The 16,717-nt window shown below is 39.1% G+C and overlaps 1 protein-coding gene across 1 annotated transcript in view; it reads left to right on the top strand.

Moving 5' to 3' along the window:
- Positions 1-16,717, top strand: part of LOC135273998 (small ribosomal subunit protein eS6-like) — a 75,997-nt gene that overhangs the window by 6,454 nt on the left and 52,826 nt on the right. Inside the window, exons 2-4 of the mRNA XM_064374101.1 lie at positions 1,214-1,309; positions 14,657-14,745; positions 15,148-15,264. The gene's annotated coding sequence lies outside the window, so the exon portion shown is untranslated. The remainder of the gene's footprint in view (positions 1-1,213; positions 1,310-14,656; positions 14,746-15,147; positions 15,265-16,717) is intronic.

Genomic DNA, 16,717 nt, shown 5'->3' with positions numbered 1-16,717 from the left:
TAATGTAAAAAGACAAGTGAAATTGATTTTAATAATGTATTTTATTTAAACTAATACATCCAAAATATTACTGTTTCAACATGTTATCAATATAAAAACTTATTAGTGAGATACATTCTTTCCATCATACCAAGCCTCAAAGTATAATGTGTGTTTTATAGTTACTGCACATCTCCACTGAGACCAGCCACATTTCAGGTGCTCAGTGGCTACATGTGGCTAGTGAAATGACCTAATAGTCCCATAGACAGTTGTTTTTGGATAAATGTAGAAATTGGCCCTTCTACTCTTAAAGCTTGAAACTTAAAGCTATAAGTTGTTTCAGATGGTTGTACGTCCACATCTCCATCATGACATTGGCTCTTCCGAGAGTTCATTTCCCCTCGTCTCAGTAGGTGATTCAGGTAAGCCCTGACCTGACTCCGGGCTTTGGTTCCTTCATGGAACATGTGGCACCCACCTCCACTAGCTAGTGAAACTGACTTAACAGTCCCGTACACAGTTGTTTTTGGATAAACATAGAAATTGTCCCTTGTTTTTATCTGAGTTCCTTCCTCAGGAAAGGATCCCTAGGCCTCTCAAGAAGTATCAAGGAACTGAAACTACATCATCGCATCCACACAATGAAACACCAGGCCCCTCATTCATCATGATTGCTTCCTTATGCCTCTCATTCCTGTTTTCTCATACATAGTATCATGTCTTCCCTGCTATATAAACCCCAAATTTTAATCAGTCAGAGAGATGGATTTGAGACTGCACTCTCATCTCCTCGGATGCAGCCCCCAATTAAAGCCTTCTTCCTTGGCAACGCTCGTTGTCTCAGTCATTGGCTTTCTGTGCAGCAAGCAACAGGACCTAGATCGAACCCCTGGTGTTTCAGTGACACTAGTAGTTAGAATGTTTGACAACAAAGTTCTAAAAAGTACTAGGAAGAAAGGAAGCTTATAATAGCAGGCATGATTTCTTGAGCCCTGCCATGTGCCAGCACATGTCAAAGCTCCTTATATATTTCTCTCATTTGACCCCTGGAAAAGCCTTTTGAGATTCTTGTTTTCTGTATGTTACAAATGAGAAAGATGACAGCGAGTTTAAGAAACTTGTGTGAAATCACATTGCTAAAAAAGGACAGAGGACAAAACAAACCACACACACAGGTCTGTTTGGCCCAAAGCAAACACTTTGTAATTGATCTCATGCTTTTCATTTACAGATACGAGATGAATTGCCTTGGACTTTACCCAAAGGTTGTGGATCAAGAAAGGTCCTAAACAAAGCTCAGGGGAATGGCACTAAACTCACCAGTAAGGTGCGTAGCCAAACCAACTGTTCCCTGTAAAGGTAAGAGGCATCTAACGTAAATTAGAGGAGCAGAAACAGGGGCTAATACATTTCTCCAGCCAAAAAATTCTACGAGAGGCAATGGTAAGGTGATGAGCAAGGCAAAAACACAAGTAAAGCTCCACTAACCAGAAAGAGATGAGTGAGTTTGAAAATTAACAAAGGGCAGAATTGGTGATAAAAAGTATTCAAAAACTTGGAGATAAACACAATTTCAGTAAAGCTAGTGGAGGTGGGTGCCACAGTTCCACTTGTAAGGTTGCCCTCGGGAGGAGGAGGAACTGGAACCTAGAGCCAGGTCAGGGCTTACCTGGATCACCCATAGAGATGAGGGGAAGTGAGCCCTCGGAAGAACCAACGTCACAATGGAGGAGATGGGGATGTACAACCATCTAAAGTGTGTATTTGAGAACGTCCCTCTCCAGCAGGTTTTGCACAGGTTACCAGGGTCAACACAGCTGCTTATAGATGCTCTGCCAAGGCCAACTTAAAAAGCTAGAGTCCATAAAACCATCTTCAATGAAATAAGAACGCCATGCTAAATCTAGTAAATGTTTACATTTTGCCTTTTCTGTATTAGTGTTTACCCCTTATGAAATTATGATAATAGTGGATAGTCATGTGTACGTGTGTGTGTGTGTGTGTGCGTGCGTGTGTGTGTTTAAAGTCTTCACTTGGGAAACATAAAAGTTAACTATATATTGGTCCTCCAGTTTTATTATTTAAAAAAATTTAATCGTATATAAAATTAAAAAAAACTGCCTAAGATTCCATTTGTTTCTCTCTGATATTATTTCAACTATTAGCTCAACCCTACCTCCATCCTCTCAGTGTATAAATATGCTCAGATTTCTTCGGATTAAACCAAATCAAACAAAACCTTCCTTAAAACTCTCCTCCCTTTCTCTCCAGATACATCCAAGCACTTGTTTCTTCTTTATCAAGCGTTCTTTCCTCGACCCACCAGCTGTTGTTTTTTTCTCCCCATTTTCCACAATGGCAGTTGAATATTAAACTGTGCAATCATTTTTCCACCCAAGTAAAGATGAATTAAAATTTGTTACTCAATTTCAGTGTTTTACCTTCTGATTGAATCACTGTTAAAACTATTTTGCTTTCTTCCTATTTAATCACCATGGGAGGGCACAGTATTTCAGCTACATTATGTGTTAAATGGGCCTTTGTCAGCTATCTTGGGAATACAGCCAAGTTTACATGCTTGTATATAAGAGAAAAGCTATGTTTCAAACTGGCTTTCAAATAAACTTTGCTGTTAAGTTTTTATATTGATACAATTTCAGAATTACAGAAACACTACAAGAATTGTACAAAGAATTCCCATTACCTTTCACCCAGATTCCCCTAGAGTTAATATTTGAGAGTAAGTTGAAAACATGATGCCATTTACCCCTATATAGTCAGAGGTCACAGTTCTTCATATATATACACATATGAATGAAAGAGAGAGAGAAGAACATGGAGGGAGGAGGAGGAGAAAAGGAAGGTAGACTTAACGTATTTTATGAAATTGGCTTATGGGATTGTGTGGGCTGGCAGGTCGGAAATCCACAGGGCAGCCTTGCAGCCTGGAAATTAAGGTAAAAGTCAATATTGCGATCTTGAGTCTGAATTCCACAGAGCAGCAGGCTGGAAATTCAAGCAATGTTTCTATGTTGCAATTTTGAGGAGAATTTCTTCTTCCAGAAACTTCAGTCTTTGTTCTTAAAGCCTTCAATTGACTGGATGAAGCCCACTCACATTATGGAGGGCAATCTGCTTTACTCAAAGTCTACTGAGTTAAATGTTAATCACATTTAAAAAATACCTTTCCAGCAACATCTAGTTTGGTGTTTGACCAAACAACTGGGTGCCATAGCCTAGCCACATTGATACATAAAATTAACCATCTCACTTCTACAGTCCTGCAGTGTTTATTTCCTTTAAAAGGACATTCTCTCAATAAGCACAGTAAAATGTGCAAAATCAGAATATTAACATCAATACAATGCTATCATCTATTATGCCAACCTTATTCAGATTTTCACAATAATGTAATGGATAGCCAAAAATAAAAGTCTGGAGAAAGTCAACAAGAAAAATGTTTAAAATTCAGAAACTGAGAAATTAATGGAAATTAATTGTAATTACTTTCAATTAATTTAATTGAAAATAACTTTAAGAATTGTTTATTTTTTTTAAAGTCTCTGATCAAAGAAATTAAAAGTTGGCAATTTTCTGATGGACTCACCCATTTTTTTGAAATTTGGTTTTCCAAATTCCAAAGTCTGGTACCTGACTGGAGATTCCATTCTTTCTCATCTGCTCCAGGAACTTACTTTTTCCGATTTCTCAAACTCGTCATTTCTATTGATCCCCCCTCTACTTATAAATATGTTCAGGTCTCTTCTGTCTTCACACCAAACAAAATCAAACAAACCTCTCTCACTCCAACATTTCTTTTGGTTTGCATCCTCATTCTTCCCATCCAACCCAGGTTTCTAGAGACCCACATCTGCCTCATTATCCTCCCCACACATTCACCTCTTGATTGTGGTAGACAGACACCATTGCTTCCTTACCCATCCTCCTCCCTTTTTCCTTGCTTGAATCTCCTCAGTTTTAAGTTCTTCTGCCATGTGCTGGTGAAAGTGCTCTCAACCCAACCCTAAGGGAGGGGCTAAAGTTGGGGTGAATTTCAGTTAGTCTCTAAACCAAACATTCCAATCCTCTTACCAGTGATTATCTTAGAAAGGGGCAAAGTAACCAGTGCTGACCAATGACACATTAGAGGCAGTTTGCAGGCAACTCCTCTGGGAAAGAGTTGCTTGTTCTCACAATGAGGCTTCTGAAGAGTGTTTTCTGCTTGTGTAAGGAGGTGATGCTAGAGCTGCTTCAGCCTCTTGCTGCCATGAGGACATCTAGCCAAAGACATCCTGACTGATAAAACTCATTGGCACCAGCAGACGTAGTTAACATTTTGTAAGCTGGCAACGAATTACTGGAGAATTATATAGTCGTTTCTCTCCCAGAATTCAAGGTAATTAAAAATCTATTCTTAAAATAGATTTATTAAAAATAAGTTTATTAAAATAAATTTATTAAAAATAAATTTATTTTTCAATTTTAGAAAATATAATTTACTAATATAAAATCATTATTATTCCTTCCTGTTTTTTTGTCTTATTTTTAAAGAAAATGCACAGTGTTTATGTTGTGTTAAATGTCCTGTTGATGGATACCTTGAAAATTTAACAACTGAATACTGTATTATATGTAAAATAAATCCGAAACCTGACCAATGACTTCTTTAATAGAAGAATCCAGTGACCTCATCTCTTTGTTCTCCTATCTGCCATATGGCCTACAAATTAACTTTTAAATAATAATTCATTTGAGACCTGAAATGTCCTGGAATCCATCAGTTCATGGCAATGCTCTGTTAGCCAGGGCTCGTGGCCATTCCATTCAATGAGTTACTTTAATACAACATCTTTCTAAGGTTCTGTGCACTTTCTTAAGTATGGTCCTTTCAAAAGGTTGCCTGGCAGCTTGGTCTGAGATTTTTCAGCAAAGATAGAGGTAATATTTTAAACAGAACAGCTTTTAAGATTCAGAAATCATTAGCAGGAAAGTGACTTTAATGAAGTCACTTTATCAAAGAATGTTGATTTGGATGTCTGCCTGGACCACACTTAGGGAAAAAAGAACTGTCAAAAGCAGGCTAAGTGCTTACGGATTCCCTTGGCTTAGAGCTCAGTTGTACCAGTAGATGTCACTATAGTTAGACATTCTTTTAGAGCATCAAAAAGAAAAAGGTAACCCTCACTGGAGTTTAAAGGATCTGAGGGGGGAAAAAGCAAACATGTTCTTCTATAGCTAAACATGTGCTCTTCTTTTTTAAAAAGCACAGTAGGCATTGAATAAATGTTTACTAAGTGAACTGACAATCAATGCATATGGAATATTCTGCCTTGAAATCTTTGTGATTGAGTTATGCTCTGATAGGAATCAGAGGAAGAGCTTTAGAGTCTGCAGAACAAAAATGATCTCTAAGACTCAAGCAGACAGGTACAGAAGTAAACAACTCTGTCCAGAGTCCATTCATGAGAAGGGACGTGGGGATTCAAGCAACTCAGCTCTGCAGACTGTTGCACCCCACCCCACGCCAGGCACTGAGCTAGGGTCTACTAGAATCAGAGAGGGAGTTGTGGTACATAGAGCTGATGGTGAGATAAAGCAGAGATCACGTGTTCTGCCCTCCATCATGGAGTAGTGGAGGGCAGGTTTTCCTGACTTCAGAGATAGATCAAAGTTCTAGAATTGGGGTGAAGGAGCTGAGAAACAATTCCCATCAGCTCTCCTTCAATACCCCCTTTCTTTTTTTTAAACTGAGGTTTGCCTGCATAAGGCACAAAGAGATTAGGAAAACAGTTTGCAAACTTGGCAAATTATTCAGAGGTTTGATATACTGATGATATATGATGACATGTATTACAGCTATTTTGAGCACTTATTAAGTGGCACATTCTGCACCAACTCCATTCTGATTTAATTCTCCCAAAAGCTCTAGGGAATTTCTATTATCCTTAGTTTTTTGAGATGAAGTATCTGAAGAATGAGGGGGAGCAGGTTTGAGAGGTTAAACAACTTGTCCAGTTAATGAGTGGTAGGACCAGGTTCAAACTTAGGTCTGTATGGGGAGCTCTGCTGTGTTCCCTCCTCAGTTCATTCTTCCAAGGAAACTGACTCTAGTTAGGTTCTGACTACCAGCAAAATCTAAGATCCATGTTTTTAAATTTGATTTTGCCTCAATCATTCATTTAAAAACTTTTAATTAGTGAACGATTGTTATGAATAGGGCACTCCGTTTTGAAAGACTAGGAGAAGGGGAATATAGAGGAAAGACAGCAGGCTGTCCTAAAAGAACTTATGATTGAGTGGGAGGAGACATGGGGGCATTTGGAGACGGGAGGAGCTTGGGGGAGGAGCTTGGACAAGGAAGGTCACCCAGCATCTGTCTTCTCCATACGGCTTAGGAGGGTTTGGGGAAAGTGGAAAAGATTTGGAACAGCTGCTGTGAGGAACGTGCTAGGTTAAATAATATGTCTGGAGAAGTGAGGGGTATTTCAGGATCCTTCTTTCCACACCTCAGAATTAATGGAGCTTATTTTCTCAGATTTTCCAAAATAAAGATCACCTCTGGCTAGAGCTCAAGCTCGAAGAATTTCTGTACAGAATTTAATCTTGTCTCTTGAAAAACTGTCCTCACTTAAACTTTTTTTTTTAATCATGAAAACAGATAAATCATAACACCGTACTGTGAAGGAGGCTAAAATGCTTGCTTGACTTGCAGCGTTGATGATCTATCCAATTGAATTTTTCTTACTGTCAACCCTGTTTCTGAAATAAGAAAACAACCAAATGAGAAACATTTTTAAAACCACAAGTTGAAATCGTAAGCAAACCTAACATTAGGGATGTCTGAATCTGTTAGAATCTTCAAGGCACATGGGTTACATTGCCCTAACCCTTGCATTTTGAACAATGTCATCTGCCCACTTTGTGTTTTTTCAAAAATGTGTAAATGTTTTCTGGTTGTTTTCATTTCTGCCTCCATTCCACTTTAAATATTTTGTTTAATTATCACATTACATTTTATGTTTAGAAATTATCTCTTAAAGACATTCCATCTTGCCTGTAGCGAGGGAGGTAAATTCGGTTGAGTGTTAATTAATAATGGAATTTCTCCAGACTCAAATCTTCCCCCGTACACTTTGCCATGGAACAGGTAAAAAAATGTTGCTCTGGAGAGATTGTAGTATAAATATCTCTAAATCAAGGGCTTAGTAACCAAGTCCACAACTAGTGCAATATTTTTCCAGACTGGCTGTCAAAAACTGTACAAGTTCATTATTAAAGCCCTACACAAGGGGGAAGACTCCCCAAACAGGAAAAATAAATGGCTTATATATGACAAGAATCAACTTTACTGTAAATAAAGAAAAATAAATTAATGGAGCAGTGAGTTCTTTTCACTTTAAGTCAGAGTTTGGGGTTTGTTTTTATAAAATAACACTCAATATTGGCAAGAGGGTTTAAATTGCCAAACAGCATTGCAGTTGGGAATATAAGTTGGTAACATTTTTTGAAAAATTTTCAATACATATCATACCCTGTGACCCAGTAACTCTATTTCTAGAAGATTTTTCCTAAGGCGGGGGGAAAAAAACCCTGAAACACACACAAAAAAGTCTTTACATAAATACATTCCTTTTAAAAATTTATAATAATAAAAATATAAATAACTGTTCCCCCATTTGACTATATTAGGCTTAACAAAGCTACCTTCATAGGTTAGAATATTATGCATCTTTTCTCAAGTATGTTTATAAAGACAGAAGTAAAGGGAAATCCAAAGGAATATAAATCATTCTATCATAAAGATATGCACACATATGTTCATTGCAGCACTATTCACAGCAAAGACATGGAATCAGCCTAAATGCCCATCAGTAGTAGACTGTGCAAGGAAAATGTGCTACATATACACCATGGAATACTATATAGCCATAAAAAAACAAGATCTTGTCCTTTGCAGGGACATGAATAGAGCTAGAGCCCGTTATCCTTAGAAAACTAACACAGGAAGAGAAAACCAAATACCACATATTCTCACTTATGAGTGGTAGGTAAATGATAAGAACACATGGACACATAGAGGAGGAACAGTGGACACTGGAGCCTACCAGAGGGTAGAGGGGAGGAGGAGGGAAAGGATCAGGAAAAATAACTGATGGGTACTAAGCTTAATACCTTGGTGATGAAATAACCTGTACAACAAACCCCCAAGATACAGGTTTACCTACATGAATAATCTGCACATGTGCCCCTGAACTTAAAAGTTTTCATTGTTATTTTGTTTTGTGATGGAGTCTCGCTCTGCTACGCAGGCTGGAGTACAGTGGCACCATCTCAGCTCATTGCAACCTCAGCCTCCCAGGTTCACTGCAACCTCCACCTCCTGGATTCAAGTGATTCTCCTGCCTTAGCCTCCTGAGTAGCTGAGATTACAAGTGCCCACCATGATGCCCAGCTAATTTTTTTGTATTTTTGGTAGAGATGGGGTTTCACATGTTGGCCAAGCTGGTCTTGAACTCCTGACCTCAGGTGATCTGCCCACCTTAGCCTCCCAAAGTGCTGGGATTATAGGCGTGAACCACCATGCCTGGCCCCAAATAAAAGGTTTTTCTTAAGTTTACTAAAAGGAGCCACAAAAAAAGAAAGAAAAGGAAATCATTGTGATATGATGTTAAGTGGAAAAAGCAGGAGAATAAATATATAATGTATATATCTACATACACACACATACATGTCCTCACCTGTAAAATGGCTAAATGATCTCTGAGGTCCCAAGTATGACTTTATAAAGTGAAGAGAGCAGTTAGGTATCTTATCAGTGTATTGTCATCACATGTCATCAATGTCTGGAATGTATAAAATGATATCAGTGACACTTGCTACTTGTATGAGATCAGATTCCCTAGGAGAGCCTCAGACAGAGGTTGAGGTTTGTGTGATTTACTGGGCAGAGGCTCTTCAGGAGAAGCTCGTGAGGAAAACAGACTAGGGAGGAGGTAAAAGGCAAGCAAGGATGTACTTTATTTATGTATGTATGTGTTGAGATGGAGTCTCACTTTGTCACCCAGCCTGGAGTGCAGTAGCATGATCTTGGCTCACTGCAACCTCCGCCTTCAGAGCTCAAGCAATCCTCCTACCTTAACCTCTCTAGTAGCTGCCACCACACCTGGCTACTTTTTAAGTTTTTTGTAGAGATGAGGTTTCGGCCTGTTGCCCAGGTTGGTCTCAAATTTCTGAGTTCAGGTGATCCACCCTCATCGACCTCCCAAAGTGCTGGGATTACAGGCTTGAACCACCGGGCCCGGCAGAGGGTGTACTTTAAGGAGCACGTAAATCACACCACTGCGTTGCAGGTGGTTCCCATACCCAGAGCAATTCTTGGGGTTGGGAGGTGGGTTGGGGAATCTGTGAGCCATTAACAGCCAGGCTCAGTGGACTTAATTTCTGAATTTTGTTCTTATGGGTAAAATAAGGTGACTGAATTAAATCAATGAAAGCTCCTTCACCTGAGCCTTGGAATCTCAGCTTTCCATGCAGTGTTCTGGGATTAAGGTGCATAACTTTTGCCAGATTCTTTGAGGAGAGGGTGAACCAGGAAAGCTGACATCAAGCTTCCTTCCACTCCAGCACTCTGAATAGGAATGTGAGAAGAGACTTAGGTCAGAGGAGGAAGCAAAGCACTGAATTCTTAGTTCTAGTTTTAGAAATATAATCCACCAGAACAAGTATTCTTTGGTCTCACCTTATCCCAACCCCCATGCAAATTTAGGAAAATAAAAGGCAGTTAGTTTCCCAGAATCCACTCAGACCTACTCGATTTCACAACTACATCTTTTCATCTCCGCCATCTCCCGGTGATGGGGGTGTTATCTTCGTTTTACAGAGGGGAAAACTGAGGTGCCTGTGATGTGACTCATTCAGAATCCCACAGCACCCCCTTGTGGTGTGGATCTATGGTCAAGACTTGCTGTGGAAACCAAACGGCTTGTGTTTCTTGATTTTTTTTCTTTCTTTCTTTTAGATAGGTTCTCACTCTGTCACCCGGGCTGGAGTGCAGGGGCGCGATCTCAGCTCACTGCAGTGTCAACTTCCTAAGCTCAGGTGATCCTCCCACCTCAGCTTTCTGAGTAGCTGGGACCACAGGTGCACGCCACCAGCACAGCTAATTTTTGTATTTTTTTTGTAGAGACAGGGTCTCACCATGTTGGCCAGGCTGGTCTTGAACTCCTGGGCTCAAGCGATCCACCTGCCTCAGCTTCCCAAAGTGCTGGGATTACAGGCATGAGCCACCATGCCTGGAGAAATACTTTTATTTTAAAAAATACAGTTTTTCTCTTTCAAAGGTGATACTTTAAAAATTCAACAAGTGAGAAAGTAAAGAAAAGGGAATCCTTCTACACTGTTGGTGGAATTGTAAATTGGTGTAGCCATGGTGGAAAACAGTTTGGAAATTTCTCGAAAAATTAAAAATAGAACATGATCCAAAAATCCCACTTCTAGGCATATATCCAAAGGAATCAAAATCAGTATCCCAAAGAGACATCTTCACTCCTGTGTTCACTGCAGCATTATTCACAAAAGCCAAGACATGAAAGCAACCGACCTAAATTTCCAAAGGACAAATTGATAAAGAAAATGTGGTATATACATACAATGGAATATTATTTAGTCTTTTTTTTTTTAAAGAAAGAAAAAAAAGAATGAAGAAGAGGAAGAAAAAGGAAGAGAAAGAGAGAGAGAGAATGGGAGTATTGCTTTCTTGCCCAGGCTAGAATGCAATTTAGTAATGGGTATTGAAAACCACTTTTGTACCAATAATTATACTTAATGATGTAGACAGGAAGGAATAAGGGAAGAAAATAACGAACAAGCAGCCAACCAATATTTCATTTAAACCGATGAAATGCTATGCGATTACTGAGGAGTGATTTACTTCTAATTATGTAGTCGCTTTTGGAATAGGTGTGAGATGGTAATGTATGTTTTGTGTATTTGAAGTGGAGAGTTCTATAAATGTTTATTAAGTTTACTTGTTCTGGGTCTGAGTTCAAGTTCTGGATGTCCTTGTTAATTTTCCGTCTGGTTGATCTATAGAATCGTTAGCGCTTCTTGTTACATTGATCCTTTTGCCATTATGTAATGTCCTTCTTTGCCTCTTTTGATCTTTGTTGCTTTAAAGTCTACTTTATCAGAGGCGAGAATTGCATCTCCTGCTTTTTGTTTATTTGTTTATTTTTACTCTCTGTTTGGATGGTAAATTTTCCTCCTTCTCTTTGTTTTGAGTCTTTGTGTATTGTTGCATGTGAGATGGGTCTGGATGCAGCATACCGATGGGTTTTGGCTTTTTATCCAATTAGAATATATATAAGTTTAATACTGCCATTTGATGCTAGCTGGCTGTTTTGCCCATTAGTTGGTGTACATTTTTCATTGTGTTAATGCTCTTTGCTTTTTGATATATTTTTGGAAAGGCTGGTATTGGTTGTTCCTTTATATGTATAGTGCTTCTTTCAGAAGCTCTTGTAAAGCAGGCCTGGTGGTGGTGAAGTCTCTAAGTACTTGTTTGTTCGCAAAAGATTTAATTTTTCCTTTGCTCATAAAGCTTAGTTTGACTGGATATGAAATTCTGGGTTGAAAGTTCTTTTCTTTAAGGATATTAAATATTGGTCCCCACTCTTTTCTGGCTTGCAGGGTTTCTGCTGAGAGATCTGCTGTAAGTCTGATAGGTTTCCCTTTATGGGTAACCTGACCTTTCTCTCTGGCTGCCCTTAGTATTTTCTCCTTCATTTCAACCCTAATAAATCTGGCAATTATGTGCCTTGGGATTGGTCTTCTTGAAGAATATCTTTGTGGTGTTCTCTGTATTACCTGGAGTTGAATATTACCCTGCCTTGCTAGGTTGGGAAAGTTTTCCTGAATGATATCCTGAAGAGTATTTTCCAACTTGGATTCATTCTCTTCGTCACATTCAGGTACAGCTATCAAACGTAAATTAGGTCTTTTCACATAGTCCCATATTTCCTGGAGACTTTGCTCATTCCTTTCCATCCTTTTTTCTCCAATCTTGTCTTCTCATTTCATTTCACTGAGCTGGTCCTTGACTTCTGATATCCTTTTTTCTGCTTGATCAATTGGACTGTTTAAACTTGTGCATGCTTCGCGAAGTTCTCGTGTTGTGTTTTTCAGCTCCATCAATTCACTTATATTCCTCTCTAAATTGTCCATTCTCGTTAGCATTTCATCAAACCTTTTTTCAAGGTTCTTAGCTTCTTTGCATTGGGTTAGAACAAGTTCTTTTAATTCACGGAAGTTTCTTATCACCCACATTTTGAAGCCTGCTTCTGTTATTGGAACACACTCTTTCTCCATTAAGCCTTGTTCCATTACTGATGAGGAATTGCGATCCCCTGTAGAGGGAGAGGCATTCTGATTTTGAGTATTCTCTGGCTTTTTAGGCTGGTTTCTTCTCTTCATTATATATTTATCACTCTGTCGTCTTTGTAATTACCGACTTTCTAACTAGGTCTCTGAGCGGACGTCCAACTTTTGATTCCCAGCGCCGAAATCTGAGCAATCCACTGCGCTGGCCAAAACAGCGGTGTTAAGATTGATGGTGCTTTTCTGCCCGCGAATCTCCGGACTCTGCACCTAGAACTGCTGCACTAAGGCGCCAGCAAAACCGCCGTGCCGGCCACAAGAGTCGCTCTGGCGACCTGTGGGGCTCCTCCACTGGGAATCTCCTGGTCCATGAGCAACAAATATTCGTCTGAAAGTGTGGCGTCCTCTCGTTCTCTGTGCTTTCACTGGGAGCTACATGCCCGAGCTGCTAGTGATCAGCCATCTTGGATCTCTCTCCTTATTTAGTCTTAAAAGAGAAAGAAAGACTCTTGCCATTTGCAACAACATGAATAAACCTGGATATATTATGCTAAGTGAAATCAGCCTAACACAGAAGGACAAATATTACATGATACCACTTATATGAGGTATCAGATATAGTCAAACTCGTAGAATCAGAGAGTAGAATGGTGGTTGCCAGGGCATGTGGCAAAGGAAGATGGAGAGCTATTGGTCAAAGGGCACAAAAAATTTCAGTTATGCAATATGAATAAGTCCTAGACATCTGTACAACATAGTGCCTGTAGATAATAATATTGCATTGTATAGTTAAAAATTTGCTAAGATGGTAGATCAATGTTAAGAGTTCTTATCACAAATAATAATGAGAGTGGGAGGAAACATTTGGAGGTAATTAATATGTTTATGGCATAGACTGGAAATGGTTTCATGGATGTATACTTATCTCCGAACTTATCAAGCTGTATGCATCAAATATGTACAGATTTAAAATAAATAGGTAGAGTCACAGCAACAGTCAGAGAAGACTATATATTCCAAGGACTGCAATCACATTGCTCTCAGATCATATTTTCAAAGCAAGAATCTGTATAGGACTTCGACATCTGGAGTTCTGATGCATTTCTTGTACCTTAAGTCAGGGATTGCATCATTAATAAACTCCCATATAGTTAAAAAATTAGCAACACAGAAATGTAAAATATAAATGGAAGGCTTAACTCCCCTGGAGTTTAAGTAGTCTAGTAGATTCTTCTTTTATTTTTCTCCTTTTTTTTTTTTTAGACAAGGTCTCCCTCTGTGGCCCAGGCTGGAGTGCAGTGGTGTGATCTTACTGCAGCTTTGAACTCCTGGGCTCAAGCGACCCTCCTGCCTTAGCATCCTAAATACCTGGGACTAAGCATGCATACCACTATGCCCAGCTGGATTCTTTTTTAGATAGATACATATAGATAGATTTGTTTGTTTAATTGATTGATTAATTTTTACAAAGATAGAATCATATTGTACATCCTGTCCTGAAACTTCTGTCCTATTAGACAATATATCACAAAAATTTTTCATGTCAGAAGATAAAGACGTACCACACTCATTTGAAAGCAGTAGTAAAAACATGTACATATGTTACAGACTACCAGTATATTCATTAAACGGCCAGATTAAATCATTTTGGTAAACAATGTGGAATGAAACTTCTGCCGTCTTAGAGCAGAACTTCCTGTAAACTGATTATGAAGGCTGTAGTTCTGCACTATTCAAAAAAAATTCAGGAACTTTACAGGACCACTAACAAGAAATTGTTCAAGTAAGCATGCTCTCGCAGCCCCGGGGCTGCCCTCCAGGAAATGTTGGGTAATGTGCAGGTCCATCTGCTGTGTGCAGGTGCTCATCACATCATAATGACAAACTGTGCAATAGCAAGAGAACATACAAGCTGCCTTACCATGATTATATTGTATTATAATATATGTTATGTTATATATAATAATAGTTATATATAATTAATAAATTATATAACATATATAACTCTTATATATAGTTATATATAGTTTTGGCTCTTATAATTTTGGTGTCCTGCCTGTCTAACCCCTTATACTTATGACAGAGTTTTTATAAAGTTTGAGCGCTTATGGTTTACCTTTTATGGTTTTTTTTTTAGAGATAAGATCTCTGTTTCTCAGGCTGGAGTGCAGTGGTGTGATCAGAGCTCACTGTAACCTCAAACTTCTAAGCTCAAGCAATCCGCCTGCCTCAGGCTCCTGAGTAGCTAGGACTACAGACACATGCCACCACACCTGGCTAATTTTTAATTTTTTTGCAGAGACAGGTCTATTTTGCTTAAGCTGGTCTTGAACTTCTGACCTCAAATGATTCTCCCGTCTCAGCCTCCCAAGTGTTGGGATTACAGAGGTGAGTAACCATGTCTGGCCTAGCTTTTAATTTTATAAATGTTATTATATTTCAGTAGAAGTAAAATAAGTAAGCTAAGAACTAGAAGCCAAATGGTGTATTGATAGACAGATAGCTAGACAGGCATAGATATAGATGTATAATTACTTAACAAATCCTATTAAAATCAGGAAATCTAAGTAGCTTCTAATTGAGTTAACTGAGCTTACTATGGCAATGCAGAAACATAATTATACCAACCTTACAATGCAGATAAAGTTCCAGGAATGAAATTTTAAATATAACATCATTTTACTTAACCTGTAAAACAAATGAAAAGTGACGGTTTTGAAACTTTAAGTAAATGCTTGACTATGATAGCACCAAGTATCTGAATTTTTTTCTTTTTTTCTTTTGAGACAGAGTCTTACTCTATTTTGCAGACTGGAGTGCAAAGGCAAAGTCACAGCTCTCTGCAGCCTCAAACTCCTGGGTCAAGCCATCCTCCTGCCTCAGTCTCCTGAATAGCTGGGACTACAGGTACACCCCACCATGCCCCCCAGCTAATGAATATTTTCTTTTTCTTTTTTTTTGAGACAGAGTCCCCCTGTGTCATCCAGGCTCTTCCTCTGTCCAAGCAGTGGTGCAATCTTGGCTCACAGCAAACTCTGCCTCCCAGGTTCAAGCAATTCTCCTGCCTCAGCCTCCTGAGCAGCTGGGATTACAGGCATGCACCACCACTCACAGCTAATTTTTGTATTTTTAGTAGATATGGGGTTTCACCATGTTGGTCAGGCTGGTCTTGAATTTCTGACCTCAAATGATCTGCCCGCCTCAGCCTCCCAAAGTACTAGGATTATAGGCATGAACCATTGAACCAGGCCAATGAATATTTTCAAATTGGATTTATTGAACACCTCATAATGTTTCAGTACACATCTAAAAAGTGCATTATACTGGAAAAAAACAGCCTAGCATGGTGGTTAATGGTTTCAATTCTGGAGTCAGACCATCCTTTGAATTCTAACTCTATCTCTAGCTAGTTGACCCCTGGGCAGATAATATCACCTTCCTTAGCACAATGCCGGATGTCAAATAAGTGTTAGAGATTATTACTGCTTTAAAGAAAGGAGAGGCAATGGCCACTCAGGGCCAAGGGGAAGGATGCTCTTCTCTGAGGTCTTGCTGAGCCACAAGTAGCTTGTCAGGACCCCCTTGTCACATCAGCCTAACCCGTATGTTCTGTGTTCTCAGCCACTTCACTGCATGATCTCACCCCCAGTGAGTAGTCACACCTCCAGATGCCCTCTATTATACTTTTTTTTTTCCTTTCTGACATCTGCATGGAAAAAAAAAAGAAGCTCTTAGAGTTAAGTATGAGAAAAGGCCAGTGATGACAGTCAGAGAAGAGTCCTGCTGCTGGCCTCTGAAGAAAGCCACCAGAGGGGCTTTGATGCTAACCTTATCTGAAGAAAGGACTTCGATTCCAGGCTAAAAATTCAGAGTCAATTCATTTTTTCTTTTTCATTAATTAATATGTATGCTTTGTTTAACAACAACAAAAAAAACTGCATAGTCCAGGCAAATGAAATGTTAAGTCTCCTGTCCCAAACACTTCTCTAGTCCCAGTTTCTTGTTCCTTTTTAATTACTGGTTTCTGGGCTTTTGGGGATCACCTTTATTGTAGGTGAATTTGAGTGGAACACTCTGATCAAAGCATTATAGGGACCTAAGTCAGGACATGTTGAACCTAAGGGAACAAGAGGATTCTATGTCCTGGTTGAGGCCAGTGTCAGCACTAGGCATTAGCAGATATCATCCTTGCAGAATTTGAAAATGAAATTTTGAATAAATGAGCAGATGATGATCAAAGAAGCCAGAAGAGCCAGAAGAACTTTTCAGTTTATGTCTTACTACAACTATCCCCAGAGTGCCATTTATTAATGGCAGAGGGCCATTAATAAACCAGACAAATGCCCACAGCTTGTCCAAG

This window comes from Aotus nancymaae, unplaced genomic scaffold (assembly GCF_030222135.1).
Source record: "Aotus nancymaae isolate 86718 unplaced genomic scaffold, 86718_ANA_hifiasm-v0.15.2.pri h1tg000010l, whole genome shotgun sequence".
NCBI lineage: Eukaryota > Metazoa > Chordata > Mammalia > Primates > Aotidae > Aotus > Aotus nancymaae.
This window is presented reverse-complemented; position numbering and strand designations above follow the sequence as displayed.